Source organism: Mytilus galloprovincialis, chromosome 11, assembly GCF_965363235.1.
Source record: "Mytilus galloprovincialis chromosome 11, xbMytGall1.hap1.1, whole genome shotgun sequence".
Lineage (NCBI taxonomy): Eukaryota > Metazoa > Mollusca > Bivalvia > Mytilida > Mytilidae > Mytilus > Mytilus galloprovincialis.
This window is the reverse complement of record NC_134848.1, coordinates 72,606,584-72,623,838: the sequence shown is the minus strand read 5'-3', so window position 1 is coordinate 72,623,838 and position 17,255 is coordinate 72,606,584. Positions and strand designations below refer to the sequence as shown.

General features: G+C 34.3%; 1 long non-coding RNA gene across 1 annotated transcript; it reads right to left on the bottom strand.

Moving 5' to 3' along the window:
• Window positions 1–10,403: 10,403 nt before the first annotated feature.
• Window positions 10,404–15,601, bottom strand: LOC143052763 (uncharacterized). The gene is made up of 3 exons (XR_012971233.1): window positions 15,510–15,601; window positions 13,654–13,710; window positions 10,404–12,043 (listed from the first exon to the last, which is right to left on the bottom strand). It is a non-coding gene; the product is annotated as an uncharacterized LOC143052763 (long non-coding RNA).
• Window positions 15,602–17,255: the final 1,654 nt, after the last annotated feature.

The window sequence follows — 17,255 nt, the reverse complement described above, 5'->3', positions numbered from 1 at the left end:
ACAGACAACACATAGCATGATAGAGACGCGGACATCATGTCGTAGATGACAATACGAATACTAAAAGTCCAGGCTAAACATAAGGCGTAGGTAATTAATTCAGTCACAGACCCGCGATGTCGCGGGTGTGTTTTAATAGTTACTATACTATATATAAAAATATTAATTTTCGCGAACCATTTAGGTCACGGAAATTCCAAAATATGGCATCAGTAAGGAGAGTTGTGCAAATAATGTGAATACACAGAACCCCCATCCAAATTATCTTTAGCTAAAAGTATTCATCATTTTCTATTTTATATGTACTAACAACATTCCATTTTTCTATAATTTCGATTAAAATATTCCAAAATCTGAGTTAAAAAAAGTCAAATGCCCAAAATAAACATTGTCTGATTGGTTGAAGTACTGTGGCGTCAATGATAAGCATAGCAAGCCTCGATGTAAAGCACACGCTTCACATGAATAAGGAGAGTTTTACAAATAATGTGAATACACAGATCCTCCATCCTATTTATATTTTGCTGAAAATGTTGCAATGTTCATCATTTCTGTTTTGATTCTGCTAACAACATTCCATTTTTTCTTTAATTCCGATTTATATATGTGGAACCCGCAATAAAAATAGATGGCCTCAATGATTTAAACGCAACGCAAAAAATTCCGTTGACCCTGAATTCAACGGATCGATAATAGCATCATCACCATCAACAAAATGTTTACCGTTATCTTTGTGAAATTTCAGTTATATAGTTCTTTAATTAGAGAAATTTTGGTAAGTATTACTTATTAATGTTAAGGTTCTACTGATGTGCTCCTCTAGACCTTTTTGACGGTCCGTTTTATCCCATTTATCTCAATATTATCTCCGATGACAGTAATGTCAACCCGACCTATTCGTGTCAAAAGTGAAAATCGCATCGATTTATTGAACTAATTTCTTCTTAAACTGTGCATGCATTATTTCTGTATTATATGAAAACCAATCACATTCACGTTGAATGTTTGCATGAAAATGGTCATGTATTAGTGAATTGTAAGGGCGATGCAACTTGAGGTCAGTGCGCGATCACGTGACATTATTATTTGTAAACAAATTTAAAACATGCTCCCCGCGTAACACGTGTCTGAATTATCCTTTCAAAGTGTTATGAATCTTTCAATCACTATTTTATGAAATATTTCTAGGTTTGCATATCAGTAGTCAAAGTGAATTAAACGTAGTTCTTAGTTGTGTTTTTTTTATATAGAAATATATAGTATAGTAATTAGAAGGTAAATCTACATAAGGGGGTCTCATTGGGGGGGGGGGGGGGGGGGGTGGTGTTCTGATCCCAGATCCCACTTACTGTTTTGTCAGATTCCCATATCCCGCTTACACTATGTACATGAGCATTTTTCATTTTTTTGTCATTTCCGGGGTCCTGCAGAACCCCATTTCCCGTTTTCACGACAGACCTCATTTCCCGTTTTCATGACACAATAATTTGACTTTCACGTTTCACGCTTGCGAAAAATTGTCAATATTGGTCACGCTTAGACCCAATGAGAACCACACACTAGTCAGTATTTAACTTCACCCAAAAAGATGACTCAACTTCCCTCTATATTTAAAACCTGCATACTAATTTAAATAGCATTTGCTCCCCTTGAACACTATTTGGCCCCTTCCGTGTCATTTCCCTTTAAATTTGGTGAAAAGTCATACTTTAAGTCCATTTACAGTAACGGCTAATATTTGATTTTACCATCTTAATTTCAATTTTCATATTGAACACATTTGACCATTCAATATGAGTTCCCATGTATTTTTGTCATATATGAAGGAGGTTTTAGGTCATGTTTTCCTAAACACCTTATTGCTATTTGTCTGTCTGGATTGTTAAAACCACAAAATCAAATATTGATGAATATGCAAGTTTTCAACAATCCCGGAACATTAACAAAGATGTGTGTGAGAGGGTGAAAATTACCCTTCTGATGTACTGATATTTTTAGCACCCCAAGTGAGAATCTAACTCAGACTTTCAGCACTGTAGCCATCGGTCTTAACCACAAGATCACGAACTCACATTTGATGAACTAATTTCTTCTATATTAACGGTACGTGCATAAATTCTGTATTATTTGATAACCAATCACATTCACGTTGCATGTTTGCATGATAATGGGTTCTGTATGAGTGAACTGTAGTGTATTGCAAAATTAATGCAAATTGTGACGTCAGTGCGCCTTCACGTGACATAATTATTTGTAACCAAACCGGCTTCTCATGTAATGTAACGGTTTATTTCGTCCTCTGTGATATTTTATCCTGAGGATAATTTGTCCCGGTAATTTTTTTCCAGGCATGGTATTTCATTTCACAGGTTGATTTTTCCCAGAGGAGTGAAAATCTATCAGATTTCTGTGTTATGCGGATAGTATGTACGGGTATATATTTGCCGTATTATATTTCACAGAACCGTGTGAAAAAGAGTCCCATTAACTACTATGTAAGTTACTCTCAATCAATATATACCTGACTATAATTATAAAATGTTTACAAAGGTAAGCAACTGTCTAGGGCCAGGTAAGGGAGGGGAAAAATTAGTATTAGTACTATTTCGCAGAACGATAAACAGATGCATAGACAGACCAAGGGGGTGGGGGAAATTTAGCTTATGACATATATGTAAGAAATCATTGAAGCTTGATGGGAGTGGGCAACCCTCTGGTCCATCAGAGCCCCCACACCTTTTTGAAAAGTTCTGGATCTGCCACTGAGATTTGCAGGTTTTCTTAGTAAAGATACCTTAAAATATCACAAACTGTGTGCTTTCCAGACCATAGTTTACATTTTTTTTCATATTTTGCCGTGTCAAAATGACCTAAATTTAAAGGACAGTATATAGACCCAAAAATGGTATATCACATTCTACACATCAAGATTTTAGCAGGAAAGACTGCCATTGGAGTTTTTAACCATTGTGACTTTTTAATTTGATCTACTCCACTAATTAAAGTCGTTGAAGTAGAATATTTTATGTAGGTTTGTCCACATTTTGGTATATATTAATACATGTTTAGAAATAATGTTGAGCCTGTTCCTAGATGCCTGTTATAGACTTCAATATTTATTGTTTATTGAAAATAAATGGAATCAATTCTTTCAGAAAAGTTTAATTCTATGGAAATGTATCCCCCCTTTTATAAGTTGAAAAGGCTACATAGAGGTCAATATACAGTCTCCAACAGAAAACCAAAAAAGGAAAAATAAAGTGAATTTTGGAGAATTATTAAATGTACATGCATTTGAAATATTTAAGATATATTGTTTCAATTTTTTTAGTTCTAGGTTCCACATAACTACCATTTTAGAAAACGATTTCAATGCTAAGTCTATTAGAGGGATATTTGATTTTCATTGGTTGTAAATATGGAATCTTATTCAGTGGCAAAGGAAATAGACACTGACAAGTCTTAGATAACATTTTATATAGTTTTGAATTTTTCTTCGTCAGTTGACTAAAATTAGATGGAGGTGTGTTCTAATTTCCAACAGAGGAGCAATCAACCTATATCAATATGTGCATGAAGCAAATTGATAGTTGCTAGATACTGAATGATTATATCCACAATAAAGGTTTAACCTGTGCATATATACTTAAAACAAGATAAAAAAAGTCATGTCTTTTTCAGGACTTCTGAATCCAATCATGTAGTATGGAATGTTATTGAGATATGGTTTGGGTGGATGGATGGTCATGAAGGACCTGTAGTACAAAGTATATCACTGGATTTAGCTCTTTGTCTAAGTGTATTATTAAAGTACTTTGCTTTGAGCTCAGTTCATTGTTATGCAATTCATTCTTTGTGAAATTAAGATTTGACAGACAACTCTAATGGACAAGGATTTGTCAAAGTAGTATCATCTCTATGTACAATGTAAGTATTCAGGAGATAAAAGCATTCTATTTTGATTTGAACCATACATTTTATAAAAAAAAGTGGGAACAAATTTACCGGACAATGTTACTCCCACTACTAGCAATATGATGCTAGGTTGTTTTAATACATCTGTATTGCCTGCTGATGACTCGGCCCTGAGTGTAAACGGTCCTTCAATTAGGAGGGAAAAAAATTATAAGGCCTATCCAGTCTAAGGGAGCTACCATTTGATTTTTATGGGGGGAGCTAGGATGAAATTTGAAAAAAAAGGCAGGACAGGATTTTGAGTAAAAAAAAAGGCAGGATGAGTAACTTGGCAAAAAAAAAAAGGCAGGATGACAATTGTTGTAAAAAAGTCAGGATAAGCTAAGAAAAAAAGAGGCAGGACCGAATAGACTGAAAAATAAAAAGGCAGGACAGAGATTACAACTAAAAAATAAAGGCAGGACAAAATTTTTCATCCTAGCCCCCCCCCCCCCCCCCATAAAAATCAAATGGTAGCTCCCTAATCGATTTCTAAAACTATACTTCATTGCACATGTTCAACATTTTTATACAACCACAAAAAATTTGGGGTCGTAAATTGGTATCCTGTCCGAAAGATGGTTTCTGGATAATAACTTTATTATAAGTCAACAGAAATCAACAAAATTATAACACAACGTTTATAACCACAAAAGGAAGCTTGGGATTGATTTTGGGGGTTATGGTCCCTAAGGTTTAGGAATAAGGGGTACAAAGGTGCCCAAAACAAGCTTTAATCTAGTGTCGGTTTAAAAAGTTGTGTATAAGTATTTCAATTGTTCTGAAATTGTACCACAATGTATAATACCATAAGTAGAAGGTTCGGATATATTGTGTGGGTTATGGGACAAACAGTCTAATAATTACGGACCAAAAACAAACATTTTTGTAAATTCAAGACCCTTAATTGTAGTTTGTCCAGAATGGTTCTTGAATTACCTAATACCAATGCTTTATGAAATCTTCTTTGAAAATTGGAGTTATCTTTCTTTGTTCAGTCAACTTAAATCAATTATACAATATACAATGCAATATTCACTTTATTACCAACTGATAAATTAAAGCAGTCATTAATAACCATTCAGTGATTGCAAGCACTTTCTAGGGTATGCCCTTTTACAAATGGAAAATTATACATTTTTTTAGTTTCTGATCTCTTAACTGAAGTTTGTCTCCTCTAAATGTTTCTTATTTCAGAAATTAAAAAGAAAATTTCTTTAGATATTTTTGTTTGAAAGGATTAATATTCAGCAGCATAGTGAATTGCTCCTAACACAAAAGCAAAACAAATATTTAAGTTCATTAGACCACATTCATTCTGTGTCAGAAACCTAAGCTGTGTCATCTATTTAATCACAATTCAAACTCAGAGCTGTTTCCAGCTTGAATGTTGTGTCAATACTAGCCCCAACTGTTCAGGCTTCGACCTCTGCAGTCGTATAAAGCTGGGCTCTGCGGAGCATCTGGTCCATTCATTTGTTTATTTTTCAATTTGTGTGAATTAACATAGTTACAGTAAATGCTAATTACTGCACTTTCATACCACAACAAATATTGTATTGGTACATGTATCACTCAAATGTGTATCCATATAACAAAAAAAATGAAAAGGAATAATTTTGCATTACCTTTTGAATACTATGACTTTTTAGATATGTAGACATATTAAGACTCATTAGTAGATGTTGATAATATTGGCTTAAAATGCTTGAAATTCTATCAGATTACTTTTGGAGCAGTTATGAGTTTTGAAATTAGAAAGATCATATCATATGCAACAAGTGTAGTAAGTTTCAAGTTGATTGGAATTCAGCTTCATCAAAAACTACTTTGACCAAAAACTTTAACCTGAAACTCCCACTTCCATTTTCTATGTTCAATGGACCGTGAAATTGGGGTCAAAAGTCTAATTTGGCTTTAAAATTAGAAAGATCATATCATAATGAACATGTGTACTAAGTTTCGAGTTGATTGGACTTCAGCTTCATCAAAAACTACCTTGACCAAAAACTTTAACCTAAAGCGGGACAAACGAACGAACGGACCCACAGACCAGAAAACATAATGCCTATCTACTATTGTAGGTGGGGGCATAAAAAATTTAATAAATAACACTCATAATGCTCAGATTGGTTGTCATCGTGCAACATAGTTAATAACACCATATAGAAAAAACATAGAACTCATTTTGTCATAAGACACTGTCAAACATCCATACATACTATCCACACTCATCTGTGTCCACACTTGTTATAATTAAAACAAATGTATCAATGTCAAGAGAAGTGGTGTGGGTTACTAGAATTATTTTCACGTCGCATGTTTGCTTGTGCTGTTCAAAAGACAACTGATACATAATGTGTTTAAAGAGGAAACAAAGAACACGAATGAAAATAACTATGTACAGAAAAGGTATTGCTGTTTAATGAATATGCACACAAATATTATCGCTTATGTAAACAGTACATGTCCAGTGGTTGATGTTTCATGACTATTCAACACAAGTTCAGCACATTTCAACCTCAATAAAGTCTCTTTTTTTTTTTATATATAAAAACAATTATCACCGATTGATCAATTTTACTATCGAAGTTACAAACCCCAAAGTTTTAAACTCACCAATTTTCGATTATATTATTAATTAACAATTTGACAGCTCTCAGTTTTCAAAGATTTCGATCTTTAAGTTCGTGTACAGTGTAGATGCATGGAAATAATAATGCTTTGAAATAATAGTCCCTCTTTATGGTAAAATGAAACTTTTTATGATACTAAATCACGCGAGTATTATCCTGTACGATGAGAGACTGCACTGCTGATGATTGATCTTAACACCTTGTATTAGATAACAAAATCTTGCAATGTTCTCGATTGCTTTACATGCATATGGTCATTGTATTTCTTTAATACCAGATGGGTTGTATGGTATTATCTGTTTCTGTGATATTTCTGTGAGTAGTTCATATACCACGTCAAGAACGATTCTATGAATAAGAATTTCTATTACGGCAGTAGTTAACCTTTGTCAGACTATTAGGTTGTCGAAATAATGGGGTGTAGGACCAGGAGGTTGTCGCACCAATGGGGTGTTGGTAATATAGGGGCGACCCCATTCACACTTTGGATTTGAAGAAAACTTTTCCCACATAAATGACAGAAGAATGATTTTTGGTCTGTATGCATTGTATAATGTTGCTCTATATGATTGTTACGGCTGAAAGATTTTCCACAAACATCACAACTAAATTGTTTCTACCAAGTATGTGTTTTAATGTGCAGTTGTAAATTAGTGCTTCATTGAAACTTCTTGTTATATATATCACATTCAAACTGCTTCCCAGCTTTGTTTGTTTTTGAATTTGGTTTAAGTTCAACTGGTACCCTAAACTTTAGGTCACCAACAGTACATACAAATTGTCTATGGTCATCATGGGTTAAAACATTTTTCTGCAAATAATGTTTTTTACTGAAGTTTTTCCACAATAAGCACTTTCTATATGCAATGTAATAAGACGTGCCGCTAGAATAGGTCACATTTCCCAACTAGAAAATATATAAATAGGTGGGAAATGATATGATAAGGTCAATTAAGTTCCCAAAACTTGTTAAATGAAAGCCCTGTATTTTTTTCCAAGCCGAAAGTCTTGCTATAAGAAAAACATTACATAAGCAATCGGAGCCTCGGGGCTAAGCTCCGAGCAAAGGTGATATTTTCTCGATTATGCCGGAGTGGGATTCTCGTCCGTCCAATTAGGGAAAATGTTACATTTTTACCTACGCAATATATTAAAAGGTAGGGGTAACAGAATCCCAGCGACACCCCCTATCAATTAAGTATTGAAGTGGCCCCCTATTCAATTTCTATAGCCTTCCATTTTAAATAGGTGTCTTCCAATAACACTAAGGTTTTGGCAATCCCAAAGATATACAGCAAACACATATATATCTAAAAGCAATTTCATAGCTATGATTGTTGCGCTGTATACCATATTAGCGAACATATACTTAAAGGAAATTCCAGAGCTATGGACGGTACCGTGTACACCATATTAGCGTACATATACTTAAAAGTAATTCCATACATGTAGCTATATGAGTGATACCCTGTACAAAATAATAGCTTACACACACTCTAAGGAAATTCCATAGCTATGAGTGATATCCTGTAACTTTTTTCACGATAATTTCCGTCTCTTGTCGGTATTATGCATTATGTATTTTGTTTAATATAATAATTTACAAATTGTTTCTGCCTCCCTTTTGTCTATTTTCAATTAAAAAAAACCCATCCCTTTTGATATGATATAAGGGTGGGATTGGGATTGCGGTGGGGCGGGGTGGGTGGTGGAGGGTCGGAGGGATCCTGATCCCGAAATCTCGGGCTTAAACACATGAAATCCCGAGGTCCCGAATTTAAAGAAATTTAAATCCCGACATCTCGAAATTCGAAAAAAGAATTCCCGGATCCCGAAAGGATCAATCCCGAAATCCCGAGCTTAAAAACAACCGAGACCGGAATCCGATAAAGGTCCGACCCCCATGTACACCATATAAGCGTACACATACTAAAAGGAAATTCAATAGACGTGAGCAGAACCCTGTGCACCATATTTGCGTACACATACTTGCCATACATGTAGCTATGAGTGTTATCCTGTACACCATATTAGCGAACACATACTTAAAGGAAATTCCATAGCTATCAGTGTTACCCTGTACGCCTTATTAGCGTACACATACTTGCTATAGCTATGATTGTTACCCTGAACACCATATTAGCGTACACATACTTAAAGGAAATTACATAGCTAAGCATGGTACTCTGTGCACCATATTTTCATACACATACTTGTAGGTAATTCCATATCTATGAGTGTACCCTGTACACCATATCTGCGTACACATACTTAAAGAACCCTGGACCTGCTGGGGGCCTTAACGGCCCCAAGACCCCCTGCCGATGTGTGCCTACAGTTGAATGAATACCTAGCTACGCCCCTGTCTACAGTGGTCAGTAGCCTTCAATTCTGAGAATGTGAGTAAGAACCTGGATCGTAATACACAAAGCTTTCCAGTTTTCCTACCGAGGTAAGGCGGTTCTCTTGTGATACTCAGACTCCCCACACCCAATAAAATATGGCTGCTATGATAAAAAAAAAAAGGTAGCTGAAAATACACCAACAAACAAACCTAAGGGTGATGTGAATTATCCTTTGATTGATTGATTGGTTTATAATGCCACTTTCATCACTATGGTGGAGGAAGTCGGAGTTCCTTAAGAGAACCACCTACCTTCGGTAGGAAAACTGACAATCCTTGTCAATTAAGATTATAGTCGAGCTCCGCTGCCACTTGCATGATTCGTACTTTCAACCTCTAGTGTGACAGGCTAGTGATACAGTAGTTTGGCTACTAAGACCACTCGGCCACCGAGGCCCGAATTTTCCAAGGAAATAACATACTTACACACAATGTAGGCCGAATATGTCGTTACTGAGATCAACAGTTCGGAACACAGAATAATGCACAAGAAATAAAATCTAACTTTGAAGCGAGGAACGAAAACAACAAAAAACTGTATACTACATACATAAGTATTACTATAGATGTTTGTCATATGATTTCACAGGAAAAGATGTTTTATAATTTTATAACAACGTCGGCCCTGTGAGCTAATATAAATGTGATAGCACATAGTAGTTGATAAGTTGTTGAAATTTTAATACAAACCTGCCAACTCCCCCCCCCCCCCCCTCAAAAAAAGAAGAAAGAAACAGCTATTGTTGATACTCTTAAAGAAGATGTTGCTTGTTAACCAGTGGCAAATATTTCACACATATTCAGGACGTGAACAATTCATAAGGTAACACAATTGGAAGGTTTCGCAAGGAAGCCGACCGGAATGAAGGATGGGGTATTTTGAGTGAGTAATATATGATGGTGCATATTAAAGGGCCAACACTTGACCCATCATAATGTTGTTGCAAGTGTTGTTTAACGTGCAAAGAGCGTGGTCCTAACGCTTCACGAGGTATAGGATTTAACGTCCCTATTCCAACAAACGTTGTTGCATAATTTGTACATCCCGGACAGTTAAATGAACACCCCATGAATGACCTGTCGATTTTTCTATACACCAGTCACCTCTTGGGGATCTTAATTCCTTCAAACAAGGAATATATATATATCCATGAAAAAATATAATTTTAGATGTCCTAGCTGTAAGTTACAAGAAGAATGCTTTAAGTATAAAGAGAACAACCAAACATTGTATCAAAATTTTTTACTTGGCTTGAAACAGTATAGAAATACTCGGCATAGCCTCGCATTCTATCCGTCTCCAAGTCTTGTAAAAACGAATTGTATACAATTTAGGCAGTGAATGATTATTCTGTATGTATTACAAAGCATGGATGAAGCAATCATACCAGTATAAACTTCTATCTGCATTAACACCATTAAAACTAGCCGACGACACATTTGACGTCGTCCAACGGCTAATAAGTTGATAACGTTGGACCCCATATCCAGAAGTTATAGACCAGGAAGCATCCGATATGACTCATCTTATATAGAGGCAAAATAAATGTTGTTGTAAATGTGTGTTTATGAAAAGGGCTAGTAAGACATACTGATATTCACTTATAGCATAGGGAAAACTATTCTGTTATTTTTGAAACTTTAATACATAAATTTAATACAATTCTTTATAAGTTTATACCTCCTGGATAGCCGTACGCCCATCCATCGCCAACACCATACACAACTACACCGAAAAGAACCTCATTTGAAATATGCGTAATTGTGTGTGAATGAATTGGGCTAAGTCTTAAAATCAAAGTTTTATAAATTTGATTTTCATAGTTAATGTTACTTTCAGATACTGGTGCAACTGGATGACCGTCAAACCGCAGCCCGTTGACGTCATCTGATTTTATGATAACAGAAAGAAAGTTTTCATATGTATTGTTTGTAAATGGCGTTGCTAGAACATACTGATTTGAAAACTGGCTTATTGCTGGTATATTAACAGTAAAATAACTTGTTTGCATGTGGTATCTCATTTTGACATGAATGTTTAGCAGTAACGGACTTTGACTGGCAATACTTGTGGCACTTTTTATCGACAAAGTGGCTTTGTGCATGTTTTCTGTCTGATAAACTGTGTAGACGTCATCAGTATATGTGTAGATTTTGTAAGCGGGATCTGGAGAAATAATGTAAGCATCAATACCAGCGCTATGCATCATTACCGGAATTATAAATTCATTACTGTAAGTGGAAGTGGGTGGAAGTTGTTCCATTCCTAATTCATTGATATTGGTCTCTCGTGTTTTGGTTTTGTAATCATAGTTAATACCAACTTGTTTTAATCCATCAAAAACTGCAATCGAGCTGGTACTTTCTATACGGGTACCAGTGATATCATCCATTGTTTCAAAGTAAAATGTATCTAAATATCCTAGTGAAAACGTGTAATTAGTCCCAGCACTTATTGTTTGATTCGAACTTAGAAGCAAAATGTCGGAAGTATTACTAAAATAGATAGTAACATCTGTATTATCCTGTAGGGAAGCTATACCTATAGTCTGCATTTTGTCCTTCCCGTAATACCGAACAGTGTTAATATGAGTGGCTATGAAATATGACTGACCTAGTTTATTGGATGGAATTGCCGTAAACGTTTCAGTGCTGTATGGTCCTAATCCTACCAACCCCACAACAAAAATGGGATCGTTCGACGTTATTTTCACAGCATTTGAATTTGATCCATCGGACAGATCAACGATCGACCTGGGAAGGTCAACAATAGCCACGTGATGGGATTTGTAAGTCGTTTGGAAAGTTCCTGGAAATGGTGACTCGATGTTTATATTGATATCATTTTCACCATTGGAAGTGACGATTAACTGAACAAACTTTGTGTCGTTATAGTATGGTGTGAACATAACCACGAACTCTGTACCAGTATGTGTTGTATTGATATTAGTAAGTGTTGTAATGTTACCAGTAAGTGTTGTATTGTTACCAGCAAGTGTTGTATTTGTATCATCAAGGGTTGTAATGGTAATATCATTTCCTATGGACGCTGAAGCGATAAAATGCAATAATGCAACTACACGATTGAAAAAAATAATTCGGTAATTGTTTTAATTAATACATGAACATTTGAGGATGACATGCGAGCATAACTGAATATGTAGAACTTATACAGAAACGTCGAAATTTTTCTAGTGTTGAATAGATATAAGCAGATGTGATATGAGTGCCAACGAGACAACTCTTCATCCAAGAAGAAGTGTATATTGCCGTCTAGCTGTGTTTTTGCTATACAAGTTTAGTAAATGTAATTATATATGTTTTTGAAATACACCATAATCAACATTAGAAAACTTAGAAATATAAAAAGAACTAATCTTTAGTATATCAAAAGAGCCTCGATCTGTAAAATAACGCTTATGATTTAACACTATCATTAATATTGTAAAAAGTAAAATCACAAAAATACTGAACTCCGAGGAAAATTCAAAACGGAAAGTCTCTAATCAAATGACAAAAACAAATGAGAAAATACACCAAACGAATGGACAACAACTGTCATTTTCCTGACTTGGTACAGGCATTTTTCACAAAATGGTGGATTGAACCTGGTTTTATAGCGCTAAATCTCTCACTTGTATGACAGTCGCATCAAATTCCGTTATTTTTACAACGGTGCGTGAACAAAATAGACATAATCGGTAAAATAGTCAAAATATGGCTACAGCAGTCATCACTGTATTACCATCTCAAAACAAACAAACATTTACAAAAAGCATCTATCAAATTAAAAAACACATTCATTGTGATGCATGTAGTTATACAATTTAAGTTTTTATATATTTTTGTCTCAAGGAATTCTCTTTCAAATGCATTTCATAGTTTTGACAATGTCACATAAAGTGGTGTTCCTCTTCGATATTGGTTTACATATACATGTAACCTTTACAAAATCTATAATTTTAGCAATTGTATTGTATTTTTCTCTTTTGTTTACATGGTTACGGAAAACTAGTACATTTGATTTTACCAACTGAAGTTCTTATTTCCAGTATGTACATAAACCCAAACATACCGGTACCGAAACATGTGTGCAGTCCATTAGGACTTATAGACAAAAGTGCACGATAAAGGTACCACCTATCATTTTAAAATAAAATTACTATTTGGCAACTTGTCAAAAGAAGGAAATATTGAAAAATAAAAAGAATTTTAAAAGCCGGGGGTTCGAAATATTACCTGCCTAACACCCCTGATCTGATAGAAACGATTCACTGATACAATGATGGAACTATTAACAACTGTCACACTAATAAGAAATTTAGCTATATATCAAATCAGGTTTCACTCAATATTTCCTTCGGAAAATGCATGTACCAAGCCAGACACATGACAGCTGTGTTTTATTCGGTCCGTTAGTTGATGTAGTCGAACGTTTCATTTTAAGGTTTTTTTTGGACTGTCCACTTTCTGAATTTACCTTGGAGTTCGATATTTTTGTTATCGTTTTTTCTTTTCTTTTATTAAATTTTACATTAGTATCTATATACTTTGACAGAACAGCATGAACTCATTTTTCGTCAAATTATGCCTAAGGAGTAAGTAAAATTTTTAAACCCGATATCTGTATCTCGTGCAGATTAGCATTAAAAACTATACCGTTTATTGATACCACTAGGTTGACCAAAACAAACCATAGCTGGACTTTATTCGAAGCTAAAACAAGAATAAAAAGGGTTAAGTTTTCAAACATATGATTTGTATTTATTTTAATCAGTAAATAATCACATGTAAATGTATAACGATAATGTCTCAGGACATGTAGTACAGATAAAAATAAATATGATCATTGTGGTTCTTCGTAGTAAGCAATGTGTGTAACTGACCTATATAAAGTGACCTCAAGCTAATCCTGGACAACTTCTCAACTATGGCAGATTTTAAACACAACACAAAATTACCGTTTGCATCATTTTAGACCCGATGTAAAGCATAGCAGGCGGAAACCCAGTTGAAATAGAACAAAAAAATCGAAGCTATTTGTTAGAGAAGGCGATAAATGCTTACTGTAATGTTTACTATAGTAACAATTTTTTTAAAAGTTTTAAAGTCGCGGTGTATATTTTGTCTTTAAAACGTACAAAGCAAGAGTATTTGATATTTCATCTCGCTTCAGATTCTATTATTTTTATATATCAAAGCTACAGGTTGACTTTATAATATAAAAGGAATAGCTATATTTTTTACTTAAAGTACTTGACGACAGTCTTTTAAGTTGGATGATGAAAATGCCTATTTTCGAAAAAAAAAATTTGTGTGTGTGATAACTAGGTTTTATAATCTTTGACCCCTAAAAATTTTTAGTCTGCCCTTCCACGAAATATTTAATGAGAATGTTTTTAAATGTTTAAGAATTTTCGAAAATTCCACCTGACAACCGATCAGACAATAGTTTTAAGTTGAATCAATGCAGACAAGATCATTAACTCATGCTTATTAGCTAGTGGATACATTTGTCTTTTAAAATACAACTGACATATAAGGATCGTAATGGTGCTTTGTGGATAAATTTATCGGTTTGCAAGAGCAAAATTGGCAGCGCGTCATCCCTACAATGGCTTCCATTTCTACGATTGTGAAAATGAACTGGCGAAAAGGGGAGATAACTTTGACGAAGTAGAATCCTGACTGTATTGAACATAAAAGATTAACTTGGTTTACAAAAATGCTCATCTCTGAACTTCTATCATCTGACAGTGAACCCCAAGCTAAAGAGGGGTTTTTGTACGGCTTTGTGGAATATACGTTAAGGAGCCCATAGACAGCACTGTAAGACATAAATAAAAAAAAATCAATGGATCATGACTGACGGTATGGTGCAGAACAATTTGCGATACTGTTACGTATTAAATATCATTGAATACTAAAGGAATGAACGTAATATGTTTTTTTGTCTATGAAAAAATTGCATACAATTACGTTGCACAATGCAGAACTCACGCATCGTCTTAATTAAATGTGCGCACCACATATTTTACGGTTATTTCGAATTTAAAATATTAGTCATTCCTAATTACTTTTATTTTTTAATTCCTTTAGGAGTAAATCATAAAAAGTAGTTCATGACGTCACGGTCACATGACGAAAATATGCATACGAGCTTCCAGCCAGTCAGAAGACGTGTTACATACAACATCAAATTATTGTTTACTTAAGGGGATTCTTAGTTCTTAAAGTTGAGTGCTGGACCCTTTAAATAATATTCATGCAACTAATGGCGGACAAATCACGTCTAGATCATTCCTTTGCAAATCTTCGAGGTGGTACAACATTATCTACGAATATATGAAGAAAACAATATATGTTTTGATAAAATATCATTTTGGAGTAGTTTTGTTTTCATAACAGATTCAAATCCAGGCATGCATAAAGTTGTGCAAATACATGTACAGCTAACCGTTGTCAGCTAAGCAAATACAGGTAGTCTTACTTATAATATTTATTTCATACTTTACCGTTGACGAAAATCATCCTGCAATGTATCGAAATAGTCTGCAATAAATCGGGTTTAAATAGTTTCTTATCAGTAAGTGCTCTTTGGTTAACCATTTCCTATTTCGAAATGGGACAGATAAATATTAGTAGGTGTATAGTTCAATTCCAACAGAATTGCTGATAGTACAGTCGTTTAACTTATGGGTTGTTTATTGCATATGTATATAATGGAAGACCTATCATACAAAAAAAGAAAAACCTTTGATTTGAGGCTTTTTAGACATGTTACATTATTTGACAGTTCAATTAATCATGGACATTTTCTGTTAGACTTATTATATGGAAATTTTTCATTGTTAAGGGTCGTATGATGATCTATATTTGCTTTCATCTCAATCATTTTGGTCTATGGAAAATAATTTTCATTGGAAAGCATACAACATGTACAACATCTTATTTTTATACAATGTTTCTATAAGACGATTATATTTTAGAAAAATTATTCCCTTTTTCCTATCATAGAAAAGTATAGAAATACACTATTCATTAATGATTTTACATTTTTTACCTCTCCCTATCTAGCCACCTGGAAACACGAAATTCGTTAAGTTTCAAATACTCTACCAGTTTATGAATGTATCGACGAGTGTAAGCTGTCGATGTTTATAATGGTTTAGTAGTTTATATCACACCTGTTCTCTCATGGAAATGTTTGAATAAAAAGGGAACAAGATTTGTCAAAGAGACATAAATTAAGAACACCAATCACTAAAAGCCATCTTCACACATCAAGGGGTCGATATAAGGGTTTTAATTCTAGGCTAGTAAAGCTTTTAATCACAATTACGCCCACCAAAGGTATTGAATACATTTACGCGTCTGACGTATTAAATTATAATGCTCGTACCTTTGATAACTATTAACACCACTGGGTCGATGCTACTGGTCGACGTATCGGCCCCGAGTGTATCATCGCCCAGTAGTCAGCACTTCTGTGTTGATATGAATATCAATTATATGGTCATTTGATAAATTTCCTGTTTACAAAACTTTTTATTTTCTTTAAAAACTGTTTTTCTTATCCCAGAAATAGATTACCTAAGACGTGATTGGAACAACATTTTGGAATTTTGGGTCCACAATGCTCTTCAATTTTGTGATTGTGTGGCTTTGTAACCATTTTGATCTAAGAGTCACGTCACTGATGAGTTTTATGTGGAGGAAACGCGCGTCTTGCGTATTAAATTATAATCTTGAGCTTTTCTAATAATTCCAACAGTATTGAATCCTACCAATAACATACGTGTCGAACATTTAACTAGCAAAGATGTATGTACCCGTTGGAATCATTTATTTGAAAACAATATTTTAAAAATAGACAACCTCCAAAGTCTCAGCTTAAGGTGGTACTTAACGCTACAGGGAGATATCTCTGTAAAATCAGCTAAACGTTTTAATTACTTTGTGTTGTTAAGGGAATATTTAGCTTCTCAATGATCAAAATAAGTGTTTGTCAAACTGCTATATAACCAGTGTAATTTTTCTGATAAAACGGTTGGTTCAATTGTTTTATATTTTTGTCAAAGGGTCAAAGTAAATTCTTTGTCAAAATTTCAAGAAAATTAAACGAGCTCAATTAATTTTAGTTAAAGTGTTTGGTACCACCTTAACTTCATTCTTTAGTTTTCTATGGTTTGTTTTGTTTGTTTATGTGTGCTCTAAAGACACTGTTCGCATAGTGCAAAATATTTCACTGTCGTAATCGG